At 45.7% G+C, this 26543-nt stretch overlaps 1 protein-coding gene across 11 annotated transcripts in view; it reads right to left on the bottom strand.

Annotated features, from left to right (window-relative positions):
- Positions 1-26543, bottom strand: part of TMEM150C (transmembrane protein 150C) — a 73757-nt gene that overhangs the window by 34090 nt on the left and 13124 nt on the right. For 3 of the 11 annotated variants that reach the window (XM_053404265.1, XM_053404264.1, XM_053404275.1), the window contains exon 1: positions 3786-4032. The exons of 1 other annotated variant lie outside the window; for it this stretch is intronic. The gene's annotated coding sequence lies outside the window, so the exon portion shown is untranslated. Of the gene's footprint in view, positions 1-3785; positions 4036-17542; positions 17661-26543 lie in introns of those variants that run through there. 7 more of the 11 variants (XM_053404273.1, XM_053404271.1, XM_053404269.1 and 4 more) reach the window with 6 other exon arrangements.

The raw sequence follows: 26543 nt of genomic DNA, 5'->3' as shown, positions 1-26543 counted from the left end.
CCGTCCGTGACCTTGAGGGACAAGGAAGCTTTTTCATATTGTTTCAGAATACAACCCAGCCTGATCCATTTGGATGAGATGGGATATACTAAAAAGGCAACTGATTCATAGGACTCCATTTGGGAAGCTAAGCTATTTCTTTAATAACAAGCATTTCCAAACCTACCATTTATAAGCAGGTGATGAAGTCCTAAATATATGTAACTGGCTGGAGGGCAATTTTTGGGGGGAATGGCCTTGATGTGGAGTGGGGCTAGGGTTGGGATGGGATACCTGTGGCCATTCAGACGGTGTTGGATTCTAGCTCCTAACCATTGATCCTGCTGGCTGGGGCATACGGGAGTTAGTTAGAGCTGGACAATATCTGGAGGGCCACAGTTCATGAAACCCTAGGCTAGGGTGTTCAGCTGCATAACATTATCATCATCATCATCATCATCATCATCGTCAACAACAACAACAACAACAACATACCTCTTTATATCTTTAAGGGAAAATAATCTCGAAGCAGTTTACATCACATATTAAAACATCAAATTAAACAACCCAGAACAAAAACATTAGTGAAGAAAGTCAAACATAAAGCATGCATTCAAAGTAGCATAACTGAACAGGAAACTGTTATCTTACAGATTTCAAAAGAAAACATTGCAACGGAGGATAAGAGGGCAACCAAAACATGGCACAACGTTTATTCCACGTGTTCCTATTAAAAAGAAAAATAGTCCTATTCAGGTAAGAAATAGGTGTGGAAAAGGGAAGGGGGATTCTTGCCTGCGTCAAAAGTCTCGCAATTCATTCATGACATAAGTGGACTGTTAGCCACATGACAAAAGGAAAGAACGGTTCCCTCCAGTTTAATGTAAAGCTTTTAGCACAACACCCACCCTGTTCCCATATCCTATTGTAAGGAGGCTCAAGCATATGTTAACTACAGTAATCACATTTTCTGCGCCCACTCCCAATTTCTCCTGCGCCCACTCCTCCTCTGTTGTCTCCCTTCTGCTGCTTTTCTAATTGTAAGCCCTCTGGGGCAAGGACCAGTTCTCCTATTCTTAAAGTGCCAATATACCATATTTTTCCGTGTATAAGACACCCCCATGTATAAGACGCCCCCTATTTGGGGGGACTTCAAATTAAGAAAACACCCCTCAGCACTACCCGTATATAAGACGAGCCCCAATTTTAAACCTAATTTTTTGGTTAAAAAAAACCCTTGTCTCATACACAGAAAAATACGGTATACTGTATATGGGGTACATGGGCTGTTAGGGGAGGGACAGTACCTTTGGTGGGGACACGCCGTGCTGCTTCTAGGGGAGTTGGTGCTACCCTTTGGTGCCTACCCTGCTCTCAGTTCTCACCCCAAGAAACAGCTTCAGCTAGCCAGGTTAAACCAGGTTAGGGTAGCTGATGGGTCTCAAAGCCTCGGTGAGTTAGGGACTTGCCCTGCATGCAAAGACAGGCACCGGCAGATTGAGCGGACGAGACCAATAGTGGGTCCAATGGTCAAGAAAGCTGTTTCTGCACATGCTGTAGAGCAGCAGTTCTCAACCTGTGGGTCCCCAGATGTTGTTGGACTACAACTCCCATCATCCCTGAGCTCTGGCCTTGCTTTGGACCGAATCGGTGAAGCTGAGAGGAGGGTCTTGTCATCTGGGCAGCCCAGGACCTCCATACACACTGCCCAGGCTTATGCTCCAGGGAGGTCACTTTGCTGCTAATGCAACAAAAACAACACAGGAGGTGGTGGCAGTCACAAGTTACCGGTTTCTGCAGCCACAGCAGCCGCTGTGAACTCTCCAGCGGCTTGACTCCATGGTCTCTCGAGACAGACAGATGCCAAGAACAACAAATATCAATATAGTTCCCAACATTCCATTACACAGATTAACCAGCAGGCAGAGTGTTCCAAGAGAATTGAGAATTTCCTCAGGTTGCTTCAGTTCTGTTGGGATGGTGTCAAATCTGGGACCCCTAAAAAATGTGCGAACCTGTCAGCCTCTGGAGCCAGGTCTAACCTTTGCAGATAGTAAGGCATGGGGAAGGGCTCAGCAGTATGGAATCTGCTGAGCAGGATCAATCCCCAGCATCTCCTGCTATGGCTGGGAAACAAACCCTGACTGAAACCCTAGAGAGCTGCTACCAGGCTGTGTTGACAGTACTGAGTTAGATGGACCAAGAATCTGTCTTAAAGGTAAAGGGACCCCGACCATTAGGTCCAGTCATGGCCAACTCTGGGGTTGCGGTGCTCATCTCGCTTGATTGGCCGAGGGAGCCGGCGTACAGCTTCCAGGTCATGTGGCCAGCATGACTAAGCCGCTTCTGGCGAACCAGAGCAGCGCACGGAAACGCCATTTACCTTCCCGCCGGAGTGGTACCTATTTATCTACTTGCACTTTGATGTGCTTTTGAACTGCTAGGTTGGCAGGAGCTGGGACCAAGCAACAGTAGCTCACCCCGTTGTGGGGATTCGAACCGCCAACCTTCTGATCGGCAAGTCCTAGGATCTGTGGTTTAACCCACAGTGCCACCCGCGTCCCTTAAGAATCTGTCTTACTGCAAGACAAAATCCTATGTTCCTAAGCTGAGGTCACAAGGAGCATGCAGTAAATTTATCTTATGCTCCCCTAGCATCCCCAAAAGTTGCATACCCTAGGCTTTCTATCTTATGGGACAAATGGCTGCTATTCACTCCCATGTGCAAAAGTCACACATCTGAACTTGGGGACACCCAAGGGAAGGCAAAAATTGCCATTCAATTGAGCCTGACAACACAAGCCCTCACTCCGCAACACCCAAACCATCAGCTGTCATGGGGAACAGGCACTGCTAGCGGAAACAATAGGGACCACATGGCTTGGTCTGCATCACTAGCCTGCCTACCCAGCCCTTTACAAAAACACAGCAGAAACCACATTATTTATTGTTATTATAGATCCCCTGCCGCGATCACCACCTAGGGCTGGTAGATGCAAAATTAAAAAAACAGGCTCTGCAGACGCTTCTGGTGCTTTTGGGAGTAAAAGGGACACAGACAGCCGACCTAGGCACTATGGGGGCTGATATAAAGGAGCACGTCTGAAAAACAAGGAGAACATCCCTTAAGAGGCATTCAGCAGCACAGTTATCAAGCAAAGGGGATGCGAGCAGGTAAAGGGAAATAGTGAATATGGCTGAACGATGCTTTGTAAGCAGCATTGGTGCAGCCTGATAGAAAGATGGAAACTGGTGCACCGGGGGAGCGTGGGTTCTTTTCTCTCTCGCTTTTTTTTGGACGGGCAATCGCTTGATTCAAGTGGCAGCAGGAAGGAGGAAGAATTAAAGGGAGTTTCCAAGAGCAGAACCAGGGAGAGATAAGGCCGCCTCTCAGGTGTGCAGCCAGCAAAAAGCAACGATCCTCCCAATGTAAGCAATTAAGCAGAGGGCTCATCAAACGGAGAGGCGCCCTTCGATGGAGCACGGGGCAGCAATTCAGCAAGGCGGGTCGGGTCGCGAGCAGGAAATCCCCGGGACTTTCTCCAGGCAATTGCAATTTGCAATACACACGCGCGCGCACAAGGTTGCTGCAAAAGCGCGATGGTGATGATCAGGACCATTGATAAGGCTTATCTGGGCGGATTGTGGAGGTGAGGAAGACGGACAGGGATGGATGGAGATGGAGAGGGGGGTAGGTGGGCTGTGCAGGAACGGGTGGGGGAGGAGATGCAGGGCTTTAAGGCGGAGGAGGCGCCGCAGGGAGGAAGGCACCCAAACCGAGAGAGAGACCCCAGAGACCCTCCTACCGAAAAGCTGGGAAGGAAGAGGAGCGCGGAGGCGTCTCGGCGTCGGTCCGGCCCGGGGGTCCCTGGTGCAGTTACACCTGCGAGAGGAGGCAGGCGGCAGGAGCGCGATCGGCGGCGGCAGGAGGACTGGGCAGGCCGGGAGGAGGGCTTCCCCTCGAGGAAGAGGTGGAGTCTGCGGCTGCCGTCCGCCTCTCGCAGCCGCCGGAGCTTCCCCGGCGCCAGAGACAAAGGGCGAGGGCGCGCCTGGCTGCCTGCGTCTCTCTCGCAGGGGGGATATGAGGAGGGGAGGGGAGACACACCCCCAAAAGGGGTGGGGGCGGGCGGGCGGCATCCTCTCCATCCTCGGAGGCGGCGGCACCTTCCTGGGTACCACTAGCCAGCCCCACCCCAGATTTGCGCCTTCATCCACCCACCCACCCGGCCTACTTGTCATCTGGCACGAGAGGCGCCGGGCCCCCTCGAACCGGGCATTCATTGCCCTTGGGGGGAGGATGGAGAGTGCGCGCTCGCGTGTGATGCACAGGCGCGCGCCTGCCACACTTTCCCGATTGCGCTCTTGCGCTGACCTGCGGGCAGCTCTCCCCTTTGGCGGTGACCTGAAAGCAACGAAGAGTCGTAAAGTAGTAAAGGGTACCCCCAGGGTCATCCAGTCTGACCCCCCTGCGATGCAGCATGCGGAGCCTTGAGCCTGAGTTACAGGTCATAGAATTTTACAGTTGGAAGGGACCACGAGGGTCACCTAACCCAACCGTTTGCAATGCAAGAATCTTTTGCCCAACACAGACCTTGAACCCACCACCCTGAAATCAGCGGGGGTGATCTCAGTGGTGGGATCACCCAAGTCTGTTTTCCTGGGTGCCTGCCCCCTTAAAAATATTTATGCTTTTTTGCTAAATGTGTAAATTTGAATGTGCACAAATTAAATGCACGGAAGTTGCAAGTTACCTGTATTACAGAGGCACCATATGCCTCATTTGTGCAAAAGCAGTCAGGCCTTTCGGATTGTAGGACAAGACCTGCCAAGGAAAATAAAGAATCTATTTATGTATGCAAAAACAGCGTCAAGAGTCTTGATAGCGCAAGGATGGAAGAATGAGGAAATCCCAACAAAAGAACAGTGGCAAGAGAAATCGATGAACTATGCAGAATTGGCTGAACTAACATATACCTAAATTGCGAGATAAGGACAACTGTGACTTCAAAGAAGAATGGGAACTTTTTACAAATTACTTAAAAAGACAACAGAATGAATTGGACTGCTTAGCAGGCTTTGAATAAACATACACAAATTTATTGATTGTAAACATAGTAGATAGATAAGGATTTATACAATTTCACAGTATGCAGAGAATAATATGTGTTGAAAAATCAGAGAGGGGAGCTGAGGGAAGTTGGGGGGGAGGGCTTGATGGGGAGGTGGGGGGAAGGGGAAAAATAATGAATATTATATGTTTTGATATTTTGATATGTTGAAATGGTCAATAATAATTTTTTTAAAAAAAGTAGCCAGGCCTTTCAGCACTGCCCATGGACTTATCGAAGAAGAGGGAAGCACGCCACACTGTTTTGAAAGTCAAAAGCAGATAAGGAAAGTGTTTCTTAAGAAAGCAGAAAACAGAAACAGAAAGAGGTTCCGTTGGATAACCCAGTTCCTTTTTCTCCCTTTTGTGAATCGCTCTCTTCTCGCATCACTTACTTTCAGCTTTGGTAAGAATCATAGAAAGTTCAACACAGGTCGCTCTGCTTCATTTTCTCTTTCATATTACAAGAACTGACTTGCAGGCTTGGACCAGAGTACCCTGGATCAGCCATGACGGAGATAGCTATCCCCTGTCATTTGTCTTGCATCCAATAATTGTAATACTGTTATGAGTTTGTGGGTGTCTTGACTCCCCTAAATTCCTAGGTCAAGTGGGTGTTGGAGTTTAATCAGTGCTTGGAGCATTGAAATAGGCTGCCGGATGCTGGATTGATCAAAGTGCTAAAATTCAGGCCAGACCAGTTTTTCCATTCTCAGGAAATTGCCCGGGAGAAGAACCACTATGGAGAAGAAAGGAAGATGATGGGCGATTAGAAATGGGTGGAGCCCTGCCTTGAGTTCTGAGTAGTTAGCAGAAGAAAAATGCTAGAGTTTTTGTTAGGAGGAAGTTTCAGGATTTCAGTTGGCTGTGGCGTGATCGAGGAAAAGGAGTGTCAGTTTGTTAAATGCGGCTAGCTGGGGCGGGGCGCCAGAGCACAATGTGGGCTGCCTGTTTCCAACTGGAGGCTTCAGCAATGGGAGAAGCAGGACCCACTTGGAGTATAATGCTTTGAAACCCTCCATCACAGGCTCAGGTTGTATATCTGTGTAAATAAACCATATGTCATAAAGGCACAGTCTCCACTGTGTCTCATTTCCAAAGGAAACATGAACACTGCTTAGAGATTGGGGTGGTACATAACAATATACTGCTTCTAGGTGATGAGGGCTCAGTTTTTAGCCATCAGGGCTAATATCCACAGTTCACTATGAAGTCGTCTAGTTCTCATTTATAAAACCATCTAATCTGACCAGTTGCACCACTTTTGGCCACAAATCCCACAAACAGGAGAAGTGTTCAGTGTAGCAGAACCTATACTTTGGAACTCTCTGCCTATTGAGATCAAACAGGTGCATTTACTTTATTCTTTGGGCACCTGATAAAAACGTTCTCGTTCAGGCAAACCTACTTACTGTAGATGCTTAGAAAGTTGAGGTGATTTTAATCTGCTTTAGTATTTTAACCCTTGTCTGTTTTAAAGTAGGGTTGTGAATTTTTCTTGATTCTGTTGCCGCTCCCCTTTTTTCGTAAACCACTTTGAGGTTCTTTACAATCCGGGTTGTATAAACTTTATGAAATATGTACTGTATTTTTCGCTCTATAAGACGCACCAGACCACAAGACACACCTAGTTTTTGGAGGAGGAAAACAAGGAAAAAAATATTCTGAAACTCAGAAGCCAGAACAGCAAGAGGGATCGCTGCGCAGTGAAAGCAGCAATCCCTCTTGCTGTTCTGGCTTCTGGGATAGCTGCGCAGCCTGCATTCGCTCCATAAGACGCACACACATTTCCCCTTACTTTTTAGGAGGGAAAAAGTGAGTCTTATAGAGCAAAAAATACGGTAAACAGAGCTCGGAGCTCAGCCTACCCTACTTTCTGGGGTTCTTGTGAGGATGTAGAGTGGGGTGTTTTCATGTACAAGGATATGAGCAGCTCGGTATGAGAGAGGCCCATAAGTATAACACACAAATAAATCTCCCCATAGTAAGCCAGCAAAAGTAAATATTTAGCAAACATCGCAAGAACTATTTCTCTGGCCTTATTTTGATGGCAGGGTAAATGTAATCTAGTCCTTGAACTTTATCCTTTTGAAACATTCTATTTTAATGGAAAGGAGAAAAGTTCTTGGCTGCAAGCCTTCAGGGCGAGATGGGCTGTACACAGATAAACAATTGCAGTTCTGGATTTATTTTCCCATCCTGAGCTGCAACTCTATCCTTTATTTCCCTTCTACAGCTTGCCACATGCCACCACTCATGCTCTGTTGCTCTGTGGACCTCCTGTATCCCATAATGCATCGGTGCATCTGATGCCCTCGGGGACAGAGCAGTGTGCTTGGACTGACTGAGTTATTTTTGTTGGTAATGGGCTCCTTCAGATTGGTTCCCCCTGAGGCAGTACTGGCAGAATAGCAAAGGTTGGTCACAAACAAGGCGCTTGGGAAGCTATTTAAGAGCATTTCATGCGCTTTTATGCCCCAGGGAACCATTCATAGGACAGGAACCACAAGATTCAGGCTCGGTAGGTCAACTGAATCCATCTGTTGTCTCATTAAATATCTCTCTGAGATGTCTTCTTCTTCCTTTTTAAGCAAGGGGAAAATATAACGGCTTTAAGTTCTATTATCGCCATTTTCAACTGAATTTGCTGAAAGCGAGGGGGCAGGGGGAGTCCGAAGGGGAAGCGTGAAAACATGTTTGTAGCATTTCACATTGACAAGTAGCTGTCAGTCAAAAAAATTTCCGATCGCATGCATTTTTCGCATTGCAGTAAGCTGAAGTGAGGACTTTATTCCTCATCAGACTACTGCAATTTCCACCAGTGACAAAACAACAGCAGAGAAATGTATTGTATCCCACCCTGACCCCCAGGAAGCTCATGTCAACATGCAGAGTGAGGAATTGACTCCTTGCTATCAAAAGTACACTTCAATAAGTCTGCATAAGACAACCATCTCCTCCTCTGGGGTAGCAGCTTATGGGGTCAGGCTGCAAGCAGAAACAAACAAGTTTTGTTGTTTTTTTAAAGTGGGAGAACTGCTTAAAAGACTTTATTTTTAATGTTCTCTTTTTTCTGAGAAGAAGCCATGAGGTCAGCTTTTTGCTCTTATTTCCAATAATCATGTCATGCGCTATTTATGTTAGACAATGAGCTTTTATCCATGCTGCTGTCGGGGGTCCAGAAATCGGCTGACTTTCGTGCCAACCCATCTTCCCCTCCCCCACCCCCAGAAAAGAATCCATCATCAGAACACCAACAAAAGTGTTGGCTAACTCTCAAAATAAGTCTGTAAAAGCATCTGCTGATCGGGGATCTATCAGCGGACTTTGGGCATCTTCAAAAACAGTAACACAACACTGCTGGCTAACACAGAAGCTAATCTTAGTGACAAATGAAAACACTTCTTCCTCCTATTTGATACCGGTCTACAGATTACTAGCGAAATCCTTCATCACCTGCCATATGCTCTTCTGTATCAGGCTTTAAAATATTTTGAGCTAGAGATAGAAAACTACCACCAACAGACACTTTATTTAGCCTTAGTTTGCACGTTCTTTGTAGATCTGTAGGCAGATGTCATTATGTGTTGGACTGGTCATGTTGTGCAGATGCCTGATTATCGTCCTCCAAAGCAACTGCTCTATTCTGAACTTAGAAATGGAAAGCGTAATGCTGGTGGTCAACAGAAGAGGTTCAAAGACTATCTCAAGGCAAATCTAAAAAAATGTAGTATAAAGACCGACAGAGCTGGACCATAAAGAAGGCTGATCGCCGAAGAATTGATGCTTTTGAATTATGGTGCTGGAGGAGACTCTTGAGAGTCCCGTGGACTGCAAGAAAGATCAAACCTATCCATTCTGAAGGAAATCAGCCCTTAGTGTTCACTGGAAGGACAGATCCTGAAGCTGAGGCTCCAATACTTTGGCCACCTCATGGGAAGAGAAGACTCCCTGGAAAAGACTCTGATGTTGGGAAAGATGGAGGGCACAAGGAGAAGGGGACAACAGAGGACGATATGGTTGGACAGTGTTCTCGAAGCTACCAGCATGAGTTTGACCAAACTGCGGGAGGCAGTGGAAGACAGGAGTGCCTGGCGTGCTCTGGTCCGTGGGGTCACAAAGAGTCAGACATGTCTAAACGACTGAACAACAACAAAGACCGACAACTGGTAAACACTGGCCTGTGAGCGCTCCAATTGGAGAACAGCCTTTACCAAAGGTGTCATGGGCTTTGAAGACACTCGAACTCAGAAAGCAAGGGAGAAACATGCTAAGAGGAGGGCATGCTTGGCAAACCCTCACCATGATCAACTCCTGCCCAGAAACCTATGTCCCCACTGTGGAAGGATGTGTGGATCCAGAACTGGCCTCCACAGTCACTTATGGACTCACTGTTAACACCGTGTTTATGGAAGACAGTCTTACTTGGCTACGAGTGATCGCAGAAGAAGAAGAAGAAGAAGAAGAAGAAGAAGAAGAAGAAGAAGAAGAAGAAGATGCGCTGCATGCAGAAGATCCCAGATTCAACCCCTGGCATCTCCAGGTAAGGCTGTGTGAAATCCAGAAAATCTGCTGTCAGTCAGTGTAGACAATACTGAGGTGATACACATTGGTGGTGGGTAAGACTACGAGGCGCAATGCCTGTATTCAGTCTTCACTGTGAGATGCCCTGTGCTGCTGAATGCCAGTTCCATAGCCAGGCTTAGGGAGGGAGACATGATGCTCATGCGTGCAGCGCCAGGATGTTGTGAAGTCATGTGCACAACAGCAGTCCCCACCACCACCACCACAATTGCCCTCGCAAGCTGGCACCTCTGGCCCTAACTGTTCATCTCTGAAAAATTTCACCGCCTGCCGCTGATTCCAGTTCCCCCACAGCAGCATGAAAGGTTCACATCAGGTTGTGCAGAAAGTAAATATCTTTAGCAGGGAGAGATTTGTTTGTCCGTCCTCACAGAACGCTGCTCACACAGTCTTCTTCTGTGTGCTTTCAGTGCTGGTCAACATTGCATAATAATAATAATAATAATAATAATAATAATAATAATAATACTATGTATTATTTATACCCTGCCCATCATGCTGGGTTTCCCCAGCCACTCTGGGCAGCTTCCAACAGAATATTTAAAATACAATCGTCTATTAAACATTAAAAGCTTCCCTAAACAGGGCTGCGTTCAGATGTCTTCTAAAAGTCTGGTAGTTGTTGTTCTCTTTGACATCTGGTGGGAGGGTGTTCCACAGGGCGGGTGCCACCACCGAGAAGGCCCTCTGCCTGGTTCCCTGTAACTTGGCTTCTCACAGCGAGGGAACCGCCAGAAGGCCCTCAGCGCTGGACCTCAGTGTCTGGGCAGAATTATGGAGTATGTGTTCAATAGCATGCAGAAGTAATCGCCACCTTGCTGCTGCATGCGAAAGCACATCTTTTTACTCCTTTTCTACAAACTCAAAACACAAACAAAAAGAAGAAGAAGAGTTTGGATTTGATATCCCGCTTTATCAGTACCCGAAGGAGTCTCAAAGCGGCTAACATTCTCCTTTCCCTTCCTCCCCCACAACAAACACTCTGTGAGGTGAGTGGGGCTGAGAGAATTCAAAGAAGTGTGACTGGCCCAAGGTCACCCAGCAGCTGCATGTGGAAGAGCAGAGACGCGAACCCGGTTCACCAGATTACGAGTCCACCACTCTTAACCACTACACCACGCTGGCATAAGAGAATTCATCTCCTTATCCAAAGAGGAAAACTCATTTTCTGCTTTGTGGACGAGTGTTTCTACATCAAAACTCAAAGCTTTCATCCCATGCTTGACGCAACTGTGGATTATATGGCATTTGCAACCCCCTTTTGCTACTTTGATTTCTGATGCACTGGACCTGTGTTTCCCAGAGGTATTGCCAGTCACATAAGGATAAACACTGTGAATGTTGGAGAACGGTGTTGCAGTTGCCTCACGTCTCACAATTCTCATTGCAAGAATCAAGCAAGTAATAATGCTTGTTTCCCTGTGGCACAAAAATGACACATAATTACTTGGGAATTTTTTCCTGTGTCCCTTGTGGGAGGTGTCAGATCTAAAATGTTTTCTGGTTTGCTGGTTGCTTTTGGCAACCCTCGAGGTATATTTCGTTGCAATTCCAGAATAACGCAATATTCCAGGAAAGCATTTTGTTTCTGCACTCTCAACTTGTATAACTTCACTGGTGGGAAATACTGTGGTAAACCTGCGATGAGTCACGTTACAGGTTTGTGGGGCGGGGTCAGCCTGGGTGATACACATGGGTCCCTTCCAAACCTGTGATCATGTGTATGTAAGGTTAGAATCTTTTAGAGGAAACCTGCAGAGCCAGTCAGATGAGTTTCTTCGTAAGATAATAGCCTGAGCTGGCCATTTAAATACTGCCATTTGCATGTCCAAAGAGGTTGCCCTGTTGCCACAGAGACAACTCACCTCACTTGAATGGCCTCAGGAGATTCCTGGAAACTAAGGTCAATTTCTAGATACTCAGGGCCAAACATGGGGGGTTGGCATACACATTATACTAGGGGTCAGCAAACTTTTTCAGCAGGGGGCCAGTCCACTGTCCCTCAGACTTTGTGGGGGGTCGGACTATATTTTTTTTTGGGGGGGGGAGAACGAATTCCTATGCCCCACAAATAACCCAGAGATGCATTTTAAATAAAAGCACACATTCTACTCATGTAAGAACACATTGATTCCCAGACCGTCCATAGGCCCGATTGAGAAGATGATTGGGCCGGATCCGGCCCCCGGGCCTTAGTTTGCCTACTCATGCATTATACCTTTAAAGCACATTTGAATGACATTCTTTCTCTCAAAATTTCTGGACACTGTAGTTTACCTCTCACAGAGTTACAGTTCCCAGAAACATTTAACAAACTACAGTGCCCAGAATCCCTTGAGGGAAATAATGTGCTTCAGATGTGGTTTAAATGTATAGTGTACAGCCTAAAACACACACACACACACACACACACAGAGAGAGAGAGAGAGAGAGAGAGAGAGAGAGAGAGAGAGAGAGATGGGTCACTATTCCTCTGCAATCGCTCAGTTAGCAGCTCAATTTGTGAGTTTCGCAACAAGTGTGGGAAAGTGGTGGTTGGGTACTACAGGGTCAGAGCTGATTGGGGAAGAAAGCCCTAGAGATTTGACTTGCAAAACTGTGTACAAATGTTCATTTTGAGCAGACTGCAGGACCACAGCCAGCTCCTTCCTTGGCAATATGAGCTCTTTGTATTCTTCTGCATTGCTTTCTCTCTCTCTCTCTCCCTCCTCCTTCTGGACAAATAAGATCTGGCTCCCTGGAAATCTGAGAGGGCCAAACCGGCTTGGCTTCAGCAGCAGAAATGATCCACTCTCAGCCTGGGAGTTCAGGAGTTTAGCGCAAAACTCCGCCAGCTGCTCAGCAAACAATATGAGGCAAATATTTGCTTTGTAGGTGAGTGTGAATTTTCAAGGTGGTTTTAACCGGAGTCTGTGATAAGAGAATTTAAACAACTGCTGTGGCGGATATGCGTAACTCTCCTGAACAACAAGCAAACAAACAAAACCCCAAAAAGCTGCAGGTTTGGCATAATATTGTAGTCTGTGCCCTACAAACATTGCATGGTTAGTGCCAACACAACTTGCCTCCAGAATGCCAGTATTTTGTGGGAGGAAGTCAAGTGCACATCAGAAATTTGAGTTTGTGCAGTTAAAATGGAATAAGCACCCTGTCCCTCTGGACAGGGTATGTATTTTGTGCCTTAAAAATATATATATGATATTTTGTGATTAGGGAAATGACAGGGACATTATTGGAAGACTGAGAGTCCAATTACCAGTCAGAGCTCTTTGGCAGAGAGAGAGAGAGAGAGAGAGAGAGAGAGAGAGAGAGAGAGAGAGAGAGAGAGAGATGCTTGTAGAGTAAGAAAATAAAGTATTTCTAGAAAATGCATAACTTGGATATAAAAGGTTTCTAGTTCTAACCTAACTAATCTAGAGAAGCCAAAGGCAGCAACTGTGTTTGTTCCTTTGTTCTCAGAGGAAAGATCCAAGGTGACCGCTCCTGTTGAGGTCTGAGAGAGAAGTTTGAGGAGGAGGAGGAGGAAATTGCAAGAAGGATACAACCTAAGATGTATCAGTCTAAACATCAATGAGACAGGGAGGTCAGCGAAGAAGTCAAAGGTGCAGTCCAGGATTCTGGAGTTCCCTTGCTTTATCTGTTTTAACCCCATGCAAACCCCTTTTCTTCAAGCCGAGTTGCACCCAAATGTCCAACAGAAACGCCCTGAAAAGTCTGGGATAAATGAATAGCGAACGGGAAGACCTGCCAACACAGAACAACCAAACGAGGATGAATGTTCCTTGTTTAATAGCTTTCCGTAAGCAAAGCAGAAAGGGTGCTCAAGGAAGCCTGGACATTATCTCACTTGCACCTAAGCTTCGTGCAAGGAAATCAGTATGAACATTCAATAAATAGGGTGTCTGGAGGAGCCCATAGATGTAAAGTACGCCGAAGCAGGGCAAGATTTGCGAAGGAAAGGAGCAAGTGAACATCCTAACCACCATTCCACTGTAATTTGAACTGGAATGTTTCATTGGCAATGAGACCTTTGAGTCGTAAGAATTCTTTGTTGTCCTCAAATTTCCTTTGGCTTCTCACAAACAGATACAACATTATCCGTTTTAAAATGTGCATGGTCTGTGGTGATGGCCAGGTCTGTCCATTTCTCCATGCTTCTTGGTTTTCCATTCTTCATACAGTTCTCCACATTTCTGCAGGAATTAGCTTTTTGTTGTTGTTTTTAAATCCTCATGAAAATTCATCAGCCAAGTTTCTTCTAATACACACACAAACTTACATGCCGTTTTATTACCCGGCACAACATTTTTTGCAAGCAATTTCCCTAATGTAATTTTGTATGTCATCTTCGCTAATATATGCATTTTATTTATGAATTTTTGTACGCACGGGTTGAAGCGCTGCTTCACAAAATTCAGAGATGTGAGAACTTTGAAGGGTAATTGAGCTTCATTTTGCATATTGGTTTGAGAAGCAGGAATCAGGTAGCTTCTCATAAAAATGTAAAGTCAACATTTCCCCCCTGTCCCTAATGAGCTGTGATTAAACTGTTTACAGCTCAGTGCAGTGCTTACATGTCCCATAAACCTCCATCCCTACTGGGTACCACCATGAATGTTGTATGAGATGTTAACGTATTTGATTACAATTTACGGGAAGATTCAATATATGCTTGAAAAAATATTCCCAGACACTTTGCCTTTTGAAAATGAGTGTATTGTTTAGAGTTTTTAAAAACCCACCTCAAAACCATAACCGTGAATAAAAAACCCCCAGCAATCTTCCTGCCCAGAAGGTTAATAAAGGAAATAGGCTGTAATCTAAGCACACTTATTTGGGAGTAAATCCCTTTAAATCCTGCCCCATTACACCCAGCAAAGCATAAATAGAACTGATGCAATTAGAATTATTTGGGTATTTATAATCAATCTTGCCAACCTGTTTTGTGCAGCTGTCTTTTGAGGTCAAGTTCTATGGGAACAGTTGTCAAGGAAACCTGCGATACCTGACTTTTCTAACAAGCAGCTCATTCTGTCAGTTTCCCTGATATGGGCAGCTTAGCTTTTCATAGATTCTCATCCCCTCCCTCTCTATTTATTAAATCAGGGATTGTGATTTCTTTGCAAAAGAGGAACGCATATATTCTGAAGTGACACCTGCATCCTTAAATGCAATTTATTCCCCAAGGAAATATTTGCAAAGTAGAATGTTGCACTGTCGGTGTTCTTCCAGAACCAACACCTATGGTTCCCCACCCCCACCCCCGGTAATACTCCTAGTTTAATGCCAAAATGTTGGATTCGGAGCCTGGGAAGTGCAGATTATCTCAAATCCAGATTCAATGCTCTCCAATCACAGGTACCATGAAACAACTGACTGGGAATATAGGAATGTAGTTAAGAGAACTTTGGTTAAAAATTTGGGCTTAAGAGGCTACGTATCTGTATTTGTTTACTACTTCATAGAATGAATGAAAGAAGCAGCAGTAGCTACAGGCTAAAAAGATGCAGTACAATCCTATGCGTGGTTATTGAGAAATATGTCCCGTGGTGTTCAATGGGCATTATGCTCTGTTAAATGTGTTTAGGTTTGCAGCCTTAGCTTGCAAAATCTTGAGGTGGAGGGAGAGGGCCTTCAGAAATACATGGAAGCTGGAATGAGCCTGGTCAGAAAGGAACTAACTACTGAAATTATGATACAGAGCTAGTAAATGTACCCCAAGGAATGGACATGCCTGTTCTGTGAATTTTGTGACTAAGCCCGGATCAGATTGATTAGGTAGCTGGAGCAAATAAATTATAGGTGGCTGTGGCTGTCTTTGTGGCTATTTTTTTATATATTTTTTAAAAAACTAAAACAAAAATGATTCTTTGGGCTTATCTTCCCACTGAAGTGTCCAGCCAGGCTTAAACTGATATATTAGTCATCACGGATTCTCTTTTCCCCAGGGAAAATCAGTTCTGGGAAAGAAGCTGGCTATTTCTTACAGAAAATTCCCACCACTGTTCCCCAAACTCCAACTCCTACAGCATCTGTGACATCAGCAGCACCATGGAGATGAAGATTTTACTTCGGATATGGGTTAATTACCACTTCGTTTGTTATGAGCAAAAGCATGGTCTCCTGATGGGTTTTGCCTTTACAAGATAAGAGTAGATATTCAAGACCTAGTCACACTTAAGGCAACGGGCCACAGTGGCGTAAGGTGGGGAGGGGCTATGGGGGCCATTGCCCCGGGCGCACAATCGGGGGGGGCACAAACCAGGGACCTTGCCTCCTTTACCCAAACCTCAGAGTCCTCCCTGTCCCCAACACAAGTACAGTGGTACCTCAGGTTAAGAACTTAATTCGTTCTGGAGGTCCGTTCTTAACCTGAAACAGTTCTTAACCTGAGGTACCACTTTAGTTAATGGGGCCTCCCGCTGCCGCCGCACAATTTCTGTTCTCATCCTGAAGCAAAGTTCTTAACCCGAGGTACTATTTCTGGGTTAGCGGAGTCTGTAACCTGAAGCGTCTGTAACCTGAGGTACCACTGTAGTGGCTGAACGAACCAATATTTCCTAACCACTCTGCCTCTTCTGCCGTGCCCCTTCCAAATGATGCTGTTGTAGGCCAGAAAAATGCAAGCCCGCCCAGTGGTCCAGGCAGTGGTATTTATAATATTTCAAACAAAGCATTTCAATTTCCACCAATCATATACATCATTACCTCATTTCAATGTTTAATACACATACACAATAAGCACTGGCAATTTCTGCTGTTTACGTTCTGATTCCCACCGTGTTCTGTTACATTGTGTTAGTGTGCATCATGTAGAAACTTATGTTCTAGCTTTGAGCTGTAGCTTTGTGATTCACATATTCGCTGTATTTCTGCCCCAAGGGGAGGAGGCGGCAACATGCAAAATCACCGGTTTCATAAAGTAACAGGCTGCCATAACTTCTCTATTAGAAGCACACTCAAGGATTTAAGCACACTCAAAACTTCTCTATTAGAAGCACACTCAAGGGGTACACATTACCACCAGTGGCGTAGCGTGGGGGGTGCAGGGGGGGCCGGCCGCACCAGGCACAACATCTGGGGGGGGGCGCTCACACTCGAGTGCTAAAATCCACGGGTTAGGGGGCGCAAATTACTTGCCTTGCCCCGGGTGCTGACAACCCACGCTACGCCACTGATTATCACAATGCCACTGCCACAATGCAACACACTCGGCCTCCCCCTTTTCCTGCTCCTAGCTCCTCATCTTCCTTTAATTTGATATGCAGCCACACGACTTGGTATCGCTCGCAGATTATTACTCCAGTGGGAAGCGTTTAAGATAAGTATTTAACAATGCATGTTAGAAGCCGCCTAAGAGCTCCTAAGATTGGCGTGCCAAAGCTGCAAACTGAACCCAGAGGCGCCTAACCAACTTCCCGATTATTTATGCAATGTAAGGTTGCCAAGACCACATTTGCAGCATGGCAATACCCATCCCATGGTGCCAATTGTTCTTTTTCTCATATTATTAATACTTAGACCACACACACATACCAAACCCCTGTAATTCTGTACCCTGGGAATGAGTGTCACTGAATGCTCAGAATGTTTCTGAGCAGACATAGGTAAGGTTGCTCTGCTCATCTTTATTTCATTAAGGCTGCAGTCCTATACACCCATGGATCACCAAAGTGCCACCCACGGGTGCCCACCTGGCCACAGAGGCCTTCTTGGAAGCCCATAGGGTTTCCTCTCCCTGCTGAAACTAGGCCTGAAGGCAGCATTCATTTGTAGCCAGCAGAATAGGTTCCAGGGTGTGTGATGCCCGCAATGGTTTCTCTGGTTAACAAATGTGCCCACGTGGCCCCAAAGACATGGCAGGTCACTTACTTGATAAATGCAGAAGAAATGCTTTCTCTGCTCGCTCCCTCCTCAGCTCTCAGTGAATTAGGCACATGAGCATGAGGTAAGGAAGACAGAAATGGGAGAGAGGGGGTGGGGAAAAGGAGTGGAAAAGAACATTTTTTCACAGGCACCTAACAAAGAACAAAGGAAGTCTCCAGAAAAGGAAATGTGGGGAGGGAAGGGGAGAAAGAGAGAAAGAGAAGGGGAACTCAAATCCCAGTCAAGTCCAGCCTTGACAATGAAAGGAAAGGGAGCAAAGGGATTTTGACGAATTTTCAAGAAGAGAAGAACCTGTGTTGTTTTAGGCTGAATTCCGAGGCGTTTGTCGCTCCTTCCGTCCTTTTGTTGTCGGCATTTTTGAAACGAGAGCAAGCTATTCAGGTGGCCACATCTAGAGGGAAGGTATGGACAGTGGCGAAGCTGCATGCTCCAGCACTGGGGGTGGAGAGCAAGCGGGGCGTAGCTGGCACGCATCCCGGGGGCATGGCATGCTGCCTGTGGGGGCGTGGTGTGCGTCCCGGGGGCATGGTGCACCGTCCGTAGGAGGTATGGCGCCCAGTGTGGTGGTGGAGTGCATGGCACGTGTCCAGTGGGGCAGCCGCAATGGTTCCCCCCTCCCTGATGGTGCCAGGGACAGTGCGCTCCCCCTGCCCCCCATTTCTCCGCCAGTGGGTACACAGAGGTGCTGGTGCTCTTGAAACAGGAGCGAGTCTAATCTCATGCGGAGTCGCTGCCTGGCATGAAGTTACCCAGTATCTGGGCCGGCTCACCCATAAGGCAAGGTGAGGCGACTGCTTCGGGCGGCAGGATCCACAGGGTCAGCAGATCCAGCGTCCAGGGAATGCATTGCCACCTTGGAGGCCAGATCTGACACCTCCTCAGCAGCAGACACCCCCCCAAAAAAAACCTGCGTGTACAGCAGCTTCTCAATGAATAGGAAGCACTGCTGGGAGCAAATGTTGGGGGCTGCCCTCTGGGCTTTGCTCCTGCCTGGTATATTTTGGAGTGGTCCCCTTCCCCCCCACAATGGACTTTGATTCCCGTTTCATCCATCAGCTAAGGTTGATTTGATTCCCCCTCTTATTCCTGATGTAGATCGTTATTCTCCCCTTGAAGCTGGTGTAGATATTCAGTCCCTCCTTCTTCCCTGGCTGGGAGAGAGGGCACCATTTTGTGGTTCGCCTGAGGTGCCAAAGTGTCTTGGGTCAGCCCTGCCCAGTATGCATTGCATGTTGGGTAATTTTATGCCAGGCAACCCCTTTCTCTTGGAGCCAAGCCGCTCCTATTCAAGAGCACCAACCGCAGTAGCACTGCTGCATGCTTTGCCATGCAAATTTGCGGCCCAGGAGGAAGGCGACTAGAGAGTAGCGACACTGTGGCGCAGCAGGGATGGGGGCCCTGTGAGCTCCTGGCACACACCTGTCACCAGTCTTGTGAAGAATTTTCCATGTGGAAATGTGCTATTATAAATGCCAGCCACTGCTATTCGTGTCCATCTACACAAAGCCAAGACCTTGGTTTCGATCCAGCCTAATTTTTTAGTGCAGTATAGCTCTGTCTAAAGCCATGGTTCCCAACGTGGGGCACACACCCCAAAGAGGGGCAATTTGATTTTTAAGGGGGGCAATTCGAGAAAGAGTTATTAACAGTGAATGGCCTTTTAGGCTTCTTCCACGTGAATAGGAGTTCACTTTTTGAATACAGTGGTACCTCGAGTTAAGTACTTAATTCTTTCCGGAGGTCCGTTCTTAACCTGAAACTGTTCTTAACCTGAAGCACCACTTTAGCTAATGGGGCCTCCCACCACGCTGCACGATTTCTGTTCTCATCCTGAAGCAAAGTTCTTAACCCGAGGTATTATTTCTGGGTTAGCGGAGTCTGTAACCTGAAGCGTATGTAAACTGAAGCGTATGTAACCTGAGGTACCACTGTAATAAGAATTATTTGTCACCGGGGTGGGGGGCATCAGGATTTTAGAGATGCTTAGGTGGGACAAGGCCAAAAAAAGGTTGGGAACCACTGGTCTAAAGCATCCTCTTAAATTCTGCCACACGGACTGAACATTGACTCAGAATGATGAGTGCCACCTAGTGATTATTTTGGGGAAAAGAGCTCCAAGTGAGACAAGATCAACACGCAAGTGTTATCCCTACACAATGAGGCTCAATCGAAATAGCTAAATTATACCGCTTAGTTGCCAAAATGGCTTCTGAGCTGTTTACTGGGGCACATCCAATCGCAGTCTAGTGATATAGCTGCACGCAATTAAAATACACAGCACGGCAAATTCCCAACACCCAAAATTAAAGCGTAGAATGTAAATTGAGAAATAACCCAGAGAAAGTAGATTGAGAAACTTACAAGTCGAGAAGAAATGGCTGCTATGAATGACGACCAACACAAGCTCCACAGTCTAGTCACCTCAGAGCAGGCGACACTGCTTCAGATAGGCAAATCCTGTTCTGCTTCTATAAATATTTATGTATCTCCAGACCCACCTTTGTTGTCCGTGTTTTGATTTTCAGGAAATCCTGTGCACTGCTAGCCAACCAAAACATACCCAGGAGGCTGCTCCTCCCATAGTGAGTCCAACACTGGCTTGGATTTCCTGTTACTTTGCGGCTCAATAAGTGTCAAAAGCAACGGCCCAAATTATTATAAGTAGTAGTCAGTTTGTGTTACGATTGGATAAAACATTGCCCTACTTAGAGGGGCTTAATTACTCAGGGAAGTTTAATGGGGTGTAGGGCAAAAGAACAACCAACCCAGGCAGGTTTTGAAGATCAAATTGTCGGGATAGAGAGTTTTATTCAATAGCCTCTAGAGGCAGGAATGAAAGTTCCAGGGTAAAATTCAGTGGTGTCTCTGTGCGACCATTATAGATTCTGCTCACATGACTGGATTTCATCTGCTACCCACTGTATCCCCCACCTCCTCCTGCCCCATGTGCACCTAGAAATTTTGGGGGGAGGTCCCCCAGAGCAGAAGGGATGCGAGTGGCGCTGTGGGTTAAACCACAGAGCCTAGGACTTGCCGATCAGAAGGTCGGCGGTTCGAATCCCCGCGACGGGGTGATCTTCCGTTGCTCGGTCCCAGCTCCTGCCCACCTAGCAGTTCGAAAGCACGTCAAAGTGCAAGTAGATAAATAGGTACTGCTCCAGCGGGAAGGTAAATGGCGTTTCCGTGCGCTGCTCTGGTCCTCCAGAAGCGGCTTAGTCATGCTGGCCACATGACCCGGAAGCTGTACGCCGGCTCCCTTGGCCAATAAAGCGAGATGAGCGCCGCAACCCCAGAGTCGGTCACGACTGGACCTAATGGTCAGGGGTCCTTTTACCTCCAGAACAGATTTCAAGAACCATGAGAGGAGAGAAAAGAGAAGTCCTGTTGTGCAATGGCCTGAATAATGCAGTAGAGGGGATGGTCCTGGATCTCTAATAATCTAAACATGTCTTCTTTTTTTAAAGTTTGTCTCCTCCTTGGCTGAAATGCTATATCCAATTACCTGGGTGTAAGCTCTTTCAGACTCAGAGGCTTTTACTTCTGAGTGGATTTCACTATTAGGATCATTCCAGAAGCAGAAGTCCCAGCAAAGGAAGAATGGATACAAAAACTTACGGAATATGCAGAAATGGTGAAACTTACCGGAAGAATAAGAAATCAAGATAACAAACTTTTTATAAAAGAATGGAAATGGTTTATGGAATATTTGCAGATAAATTGCAAACAGATAAAAAAAACATTAGCAGGATTATTGTAATAACCTGCAGAGTATATATAAGAGTATATATTTACAGTCAATAATTAAATGAGCAAGTTAAATGAATTTGGATATGCAGAAGGTATCAAAAAATAAATTTAAGGAACCGCAGAAAGAGGGGGAAGGAAGTCAAATTTTGAAATGTGAAATTGATTGTAGAAATAATGAAATGTATAAATTTGAAAAGTATAAATAAAAACCTAAAAAAAAAAACACCTTTTAGGATATTTCCAGGGGGCAGGGCTTAATTTGCAAACAAGTCATTGAGATGACACAAACAGGACATTGGCAGCAGGTGATTTTTGAAATACTTATCAGGGGTATGACCATCGAGGAAGCAGATCAGCAGGACAGCATGAGTCACATGGCATTCCTTGGTCCTGATAACGACTTTCAGTTTAGGTTGGCCTGAGCGTTTAGGAGACCGTCCTTCCTGGCTGTGAATCACCTTCTCCTTGTCATGCTATCAACTGGAGCTTGGTCCAACATGCCCTCTGTTGCATCTGGTCTATTTCATGCTCCAAAGAATTCAAATAAAGCACATAGCTATTTGATTGAAGGCAAGGGAGAAGTAACACTGTGGGCTTCAGGAAATTGGAAAGAACACCAGCCTTCAGCAGCAGAGGTTTCTAGAGCAGTTTTCTGCAGAAGTCCACACGCCCAAGTACTGGAAACACTCAGTAAGTTTTTATCTATTCATGAGCTTTTGGCAGGCAATTCGCAACCATCAACCCAAGCACTGCTTTAGGCCGATGAGGACTAGACACTTATTTGGAACAAAGTCTGGAATTCTCCTAAGACGCATTTCAGATTCATGGTTTATTTAGTGCAGCAAACATCCCCCTGGGGACGTCTTCCTGGAATAAATGATTGCTTTGGATGCATGAGACCAAATACTTATTTGCAAGACATAATTGCTCTTAGGTTGTATAGTACTTTTATCTTGCAATGTGATTTACGAACTTTATTGTGTCTAAGCCCAGAATACATCCTTCTAGCATAACTCATAATTTCCGCCACTTTACAGATGTTAGAGCGTCTTGCCTAAGGCCACAAAACGAGTCAATTTCAGAGACAGCAACCTGGCTGAAACTTGACTAGGTTCCTTGAGGGCTGTTGGCCAACCGCTATCAGGCTAGCCTACCTCCCAGTGGTGTTGTGAGGATAAAATGGGAAGGAAGAGTCGTGTACACAGCTCTGACCTTCTTTGGGAAAGGTGGGGTTTTTAAAAAATAACATAAATATACACACATTTCAGCAACTTAATCCATGCAGCCCGCTTTCAAACAAACAAACAAAACCTTCCAAGTCAGATTTCAAATGTGTTCCCTTCCAAAAATTCAAGGAAGACAAGAGTTCGAATCCTCACTCAGCCATCAAGCTGAGTTCCTGACTTTCAGCTTTACCTAATGTGACTTTAGGGATGCGGGTGGCGCTGTGGGTTAAACCACAGAGCCTAGGACTTGCCGATCAGAAGGTTGGCGGTTTGAATCCCCGTGACGGAGTGAGCTCCCGTTGCTCGGTCCCTGCTCCTGCCCACCTAGCGGTTCGAAAGCACGTCAAAGTGCAAGCAGATAAATAGATACCGCTCCAGCGGGAAGGTAAACGGCGTTTTTGTGCGCTGCTCTGGTTCACCAGAAGCGGCTTAGTCAAGCTGGCCACATGACCCGGAAGCTGTACGCCGGCTCTCTTGGCCAATAATTGAGATGAGCGCCGCAACTCCAGAGTCGGTCACGACTGGACCTAATGGTCAGGGGTCCCTTTACCCTTTACCTTAATGTGACTTTACAGGAGCTGCTAGAAAGTGAGATTAAATCCCCACCCCACCCCCAATTTTATGTGTTTTTCTGAACCACCCTTGCTCAAATAAAAAACAGGAGGGAGGCAGGGCAAACATGTTAATAACTGTTTATTATAAATCACTCAAGCATTTACATGTCTTTCATAACATATTAACACTGACAAATGCCTGCTGGATGAAAAACAGGAGGAAATGTTTTTGTTCATTTTGTTTACAGTCATCATTTAATGAAGCATTAGAAAGACATTAACAAACCAGACTGGATTTTTTTTTCAAAATCAAAACCCGTCACAAGAAATCTGGCTTTCACTCTCATTTACTTTACAAATAACTCTCCACACAATCCCAGACTTTTAAGTCGTGATTCAAGAAAAAGCACGTTCCACTGACACTAGACGTGTTGATGCACAAACTCATTTTTTGTTACTTATAAAAGGCGGGCACTGGCCCCAATCCATCCACATGCACGAAACAGGGATTGGTCCTGCCGTCTGTCAAAAGAGATGCAATATGTGGGAGGAGGGCTTGTTACATTCAGCAGTAAAACATACAGCACTCTCTAATACAAAGAACATAGGAATGAAGGAAGGTGCCTTAGAAACCGAATCAGACCAGCCATCATTCTATCGTTCAGTTTTGTCCACACTGACTGGAAGCAGTCTTCCTGGGTTTCAGACAGCGGACATCTCCATCCCTACTCAAAGATGCTGGAGATTGAAGGAGGGACCCTTTGCATGCAATATCTTTGTTCTACCCCTGAGATACAAAGAGTTGGGAGAGTAGTGTTTGGCTCCTATTGCCTCCTGTTGCTCTGTGGACCGCTCCTCCTGTTATAAGAATTTTAAGGTCTTAGATATATAATAAATGTTCATAAATGCACCAAGCAAACACGTACATAAATATATAAACCACATGTCTGAAGCAGCACAGGAAGACAGTCCTGAAACCATTTTGACTCCCAGGCTGACCAAATGTTTTCTCTGAAAGGAGGGAGGAGGTGACAAAACCCTCCTTGTTACAGGAATTTAGTAATCACCATTTCAAAGGAATGGGCAGACTACCAGGAAAGGCATTATCAGATAACCTGGCAGACAGGAAAAACAACAACATTCAAATTTCTGTTGTAGACCGCCTTTTCTGTGATGTAGGTATGATGTTTGTGGGGGGTGGTCTTGGGTTACACCCCTTCTGTGATGTATGTATGATGTATGGAGGGGTGGTCTTGAGCTCCAGGGCAGGGAATTTAAAATGTCTATATAAGGGCAGGCACACCTTTATTCAGGGTCCTCCATCCTCCTGCGTGTGAGGGGAGCACCCTGTTGCAGCAGATCAGTAAAGATCAGGCTTACTAGCTGCTTTGCTTCTCAATATTCTCTGGTTGGCCTCTGTTATTTTCTCCTACCAATAGGGAACCCATGTAGGACTCTATACGGGGTCTTGGATACCCCATAAGGGGAAAATGATAGATTTTGTTTACAACACTCCTCATCTTCCCACTTCTGAGGCAGGGTACCCAGTGCAGACACACACACACACACCTCCGCTGCTGCTGCTGATCAGATAGATTTGTGGGAGGGCAGAAGATCCACAGTAACTACTCCCCGTAAGTCTGGATATGTTTGCAGCCATATGCACAAAATTCAAGTCCCGTTTGATGCCAAGGGGTTTGGAGGGCTTCAGTGTCTCCACAAAGACCTTCCTCACCAATCCCCAGCTTGCCCCATTAATTCTGAGGGGGGAAGTTGGCAGGTTTTGTGATCACCTCAAATTCTGCACACCAATGAATTTGGTGTCGGATAACCAGCACAGCCAATGGGAACCCATCGAAGAATCCAAGATGGCCACGTTCTCCATCTACTTGCTTCTTTTTAAAATTCTTCAATATGAGCCAAAGTCACCTTACAACACCAGGAAACTGGGCATCCCTGCCAAAATCATTGTCAGAAGCGTTATAGCATCTTTTGGCTTGTTCCTGTATTTCAGAAGCCCATAGGCTGCATCCTGCCTCCCCCCATTTTTTTGCAGCTCCTTAAACAACCCCCCTCAAATTTGTAGTATACAGTGTATATAAATAGAGTACACTCTAAATGAAATGTAAGTTATGCTTACAGCCATCACAAGATCCTTCGTGCACTGTGTTTATTGGGAGCCTCTAGCCAAAATGGACGCCATCTTTCTGTAAAAAACACCACCCTACTACTGACAATAACAGAATGAGGAATGGAAGGAGTTTTGAGATTTTCACAGCCTCTGACACAGTAGAAGGATTCAGAAGGCCTAAACAGCCCCTGAGAGAAAGAGAGATAGCCAGGTCTTTAATTTAGAACTGACATGACTTTTCCAATGGGGGAAAAAACACATTATCAAGGATCATTTTCTAATAGCAATTGTGCGTATGTTTGTATTTATTCCAAATCAGGCTGCAACGCTATACCCACTTGCCCAGGTGTTATGTACTGAGTTGAATAGGATCCAAAATGCAGCATTCTGATTGGTCGTAGAACAATAGGATTCAGAATGCAGCAGTCTGATTGGTCCACAGGAGCCACCCAATCCAGCTTCAGGTGGAAGTGAATCTGGAACCTGATTGGCCTACAGGAGAATCCCGGAATTAGCCAATCACGTGGGGCCCATTGTGTAAATAATGTATATAAAGCAGACATTCTGGGGGAACTTCCATTCCTCCTCACCACTATGAGCTGAATAAAGAGCATGAAATCCACTCTCGACTCCGAGTATATTTCACCAGGAAAAAGATTTATTGAAATCTATGGGACTTTTGAGTAGACTGTGCTGTAAGTGTCAAGTTGTGTGGGTACACAGCTTCAAATTTTTGTGACCAATTCCGTCCCCGCCCCTGATGCGAAACACGGTTTTTGAAACTCAGTGGCTTTTAAAACTCATGCATTTTCCCCTAAAGACCAAGGAAGGGGAAATAGGAGACCTCCTAATAACTTTCAGCACCCTTAATTTTCCAGGACTGCAGCCTTATATTCTTATCTGGGTTCTTCTTATCAATAAATCATGGGTGGTTTTCTTTTCTTTTTTGCCGTAATTTTGTTCGATACTCTAATATTGTGATTATGGTTGAAATGAATATGGGAAGAGATGACTGAGGGGGGTTCTTGCTGGGATCTACAAATGGACACATTACACAATCTGTGTTTCCAAAATTCCAGAAATCTGACAGGGTTGTCAATTCCATTGCAATTCATTTATCCATCAGCAGCTGTCACTGGCCACAAAGGCTACTGTAGGTCTTTTTACCCTAACATGCACTGTATACAAGGAGTAATAGTCAATCCCCAAAGCTACATCAACTGCCTTTTAAAATATATTTTGCTTGAAAATCCATATGTACTGTACATCACATGCAGAAGAAGCATCAGCTCTTATGTTTCAATGGTCAAAAAGTTGTGTGTTTGTGG

The sequence above is a fragment of the Podarcis raffonei genome, chromosome 9 (assembly GCF_027172205.1).
Source record: "Podarcis raffonei isolate rPodRaf1 chromosome 9, rPodRaf1.pri, whole genome shotgun sequence".
NCBI lineage: Eukaryota > Metazoa > Chordata > Lepidosauria > Squamata > Lacertidae > Podarcis > Podarcis raffonei.
Note: the sequence above shows the minus strand (reverse complement) of the source record. Positions and strands in the feature narration are given on the sequence as shown.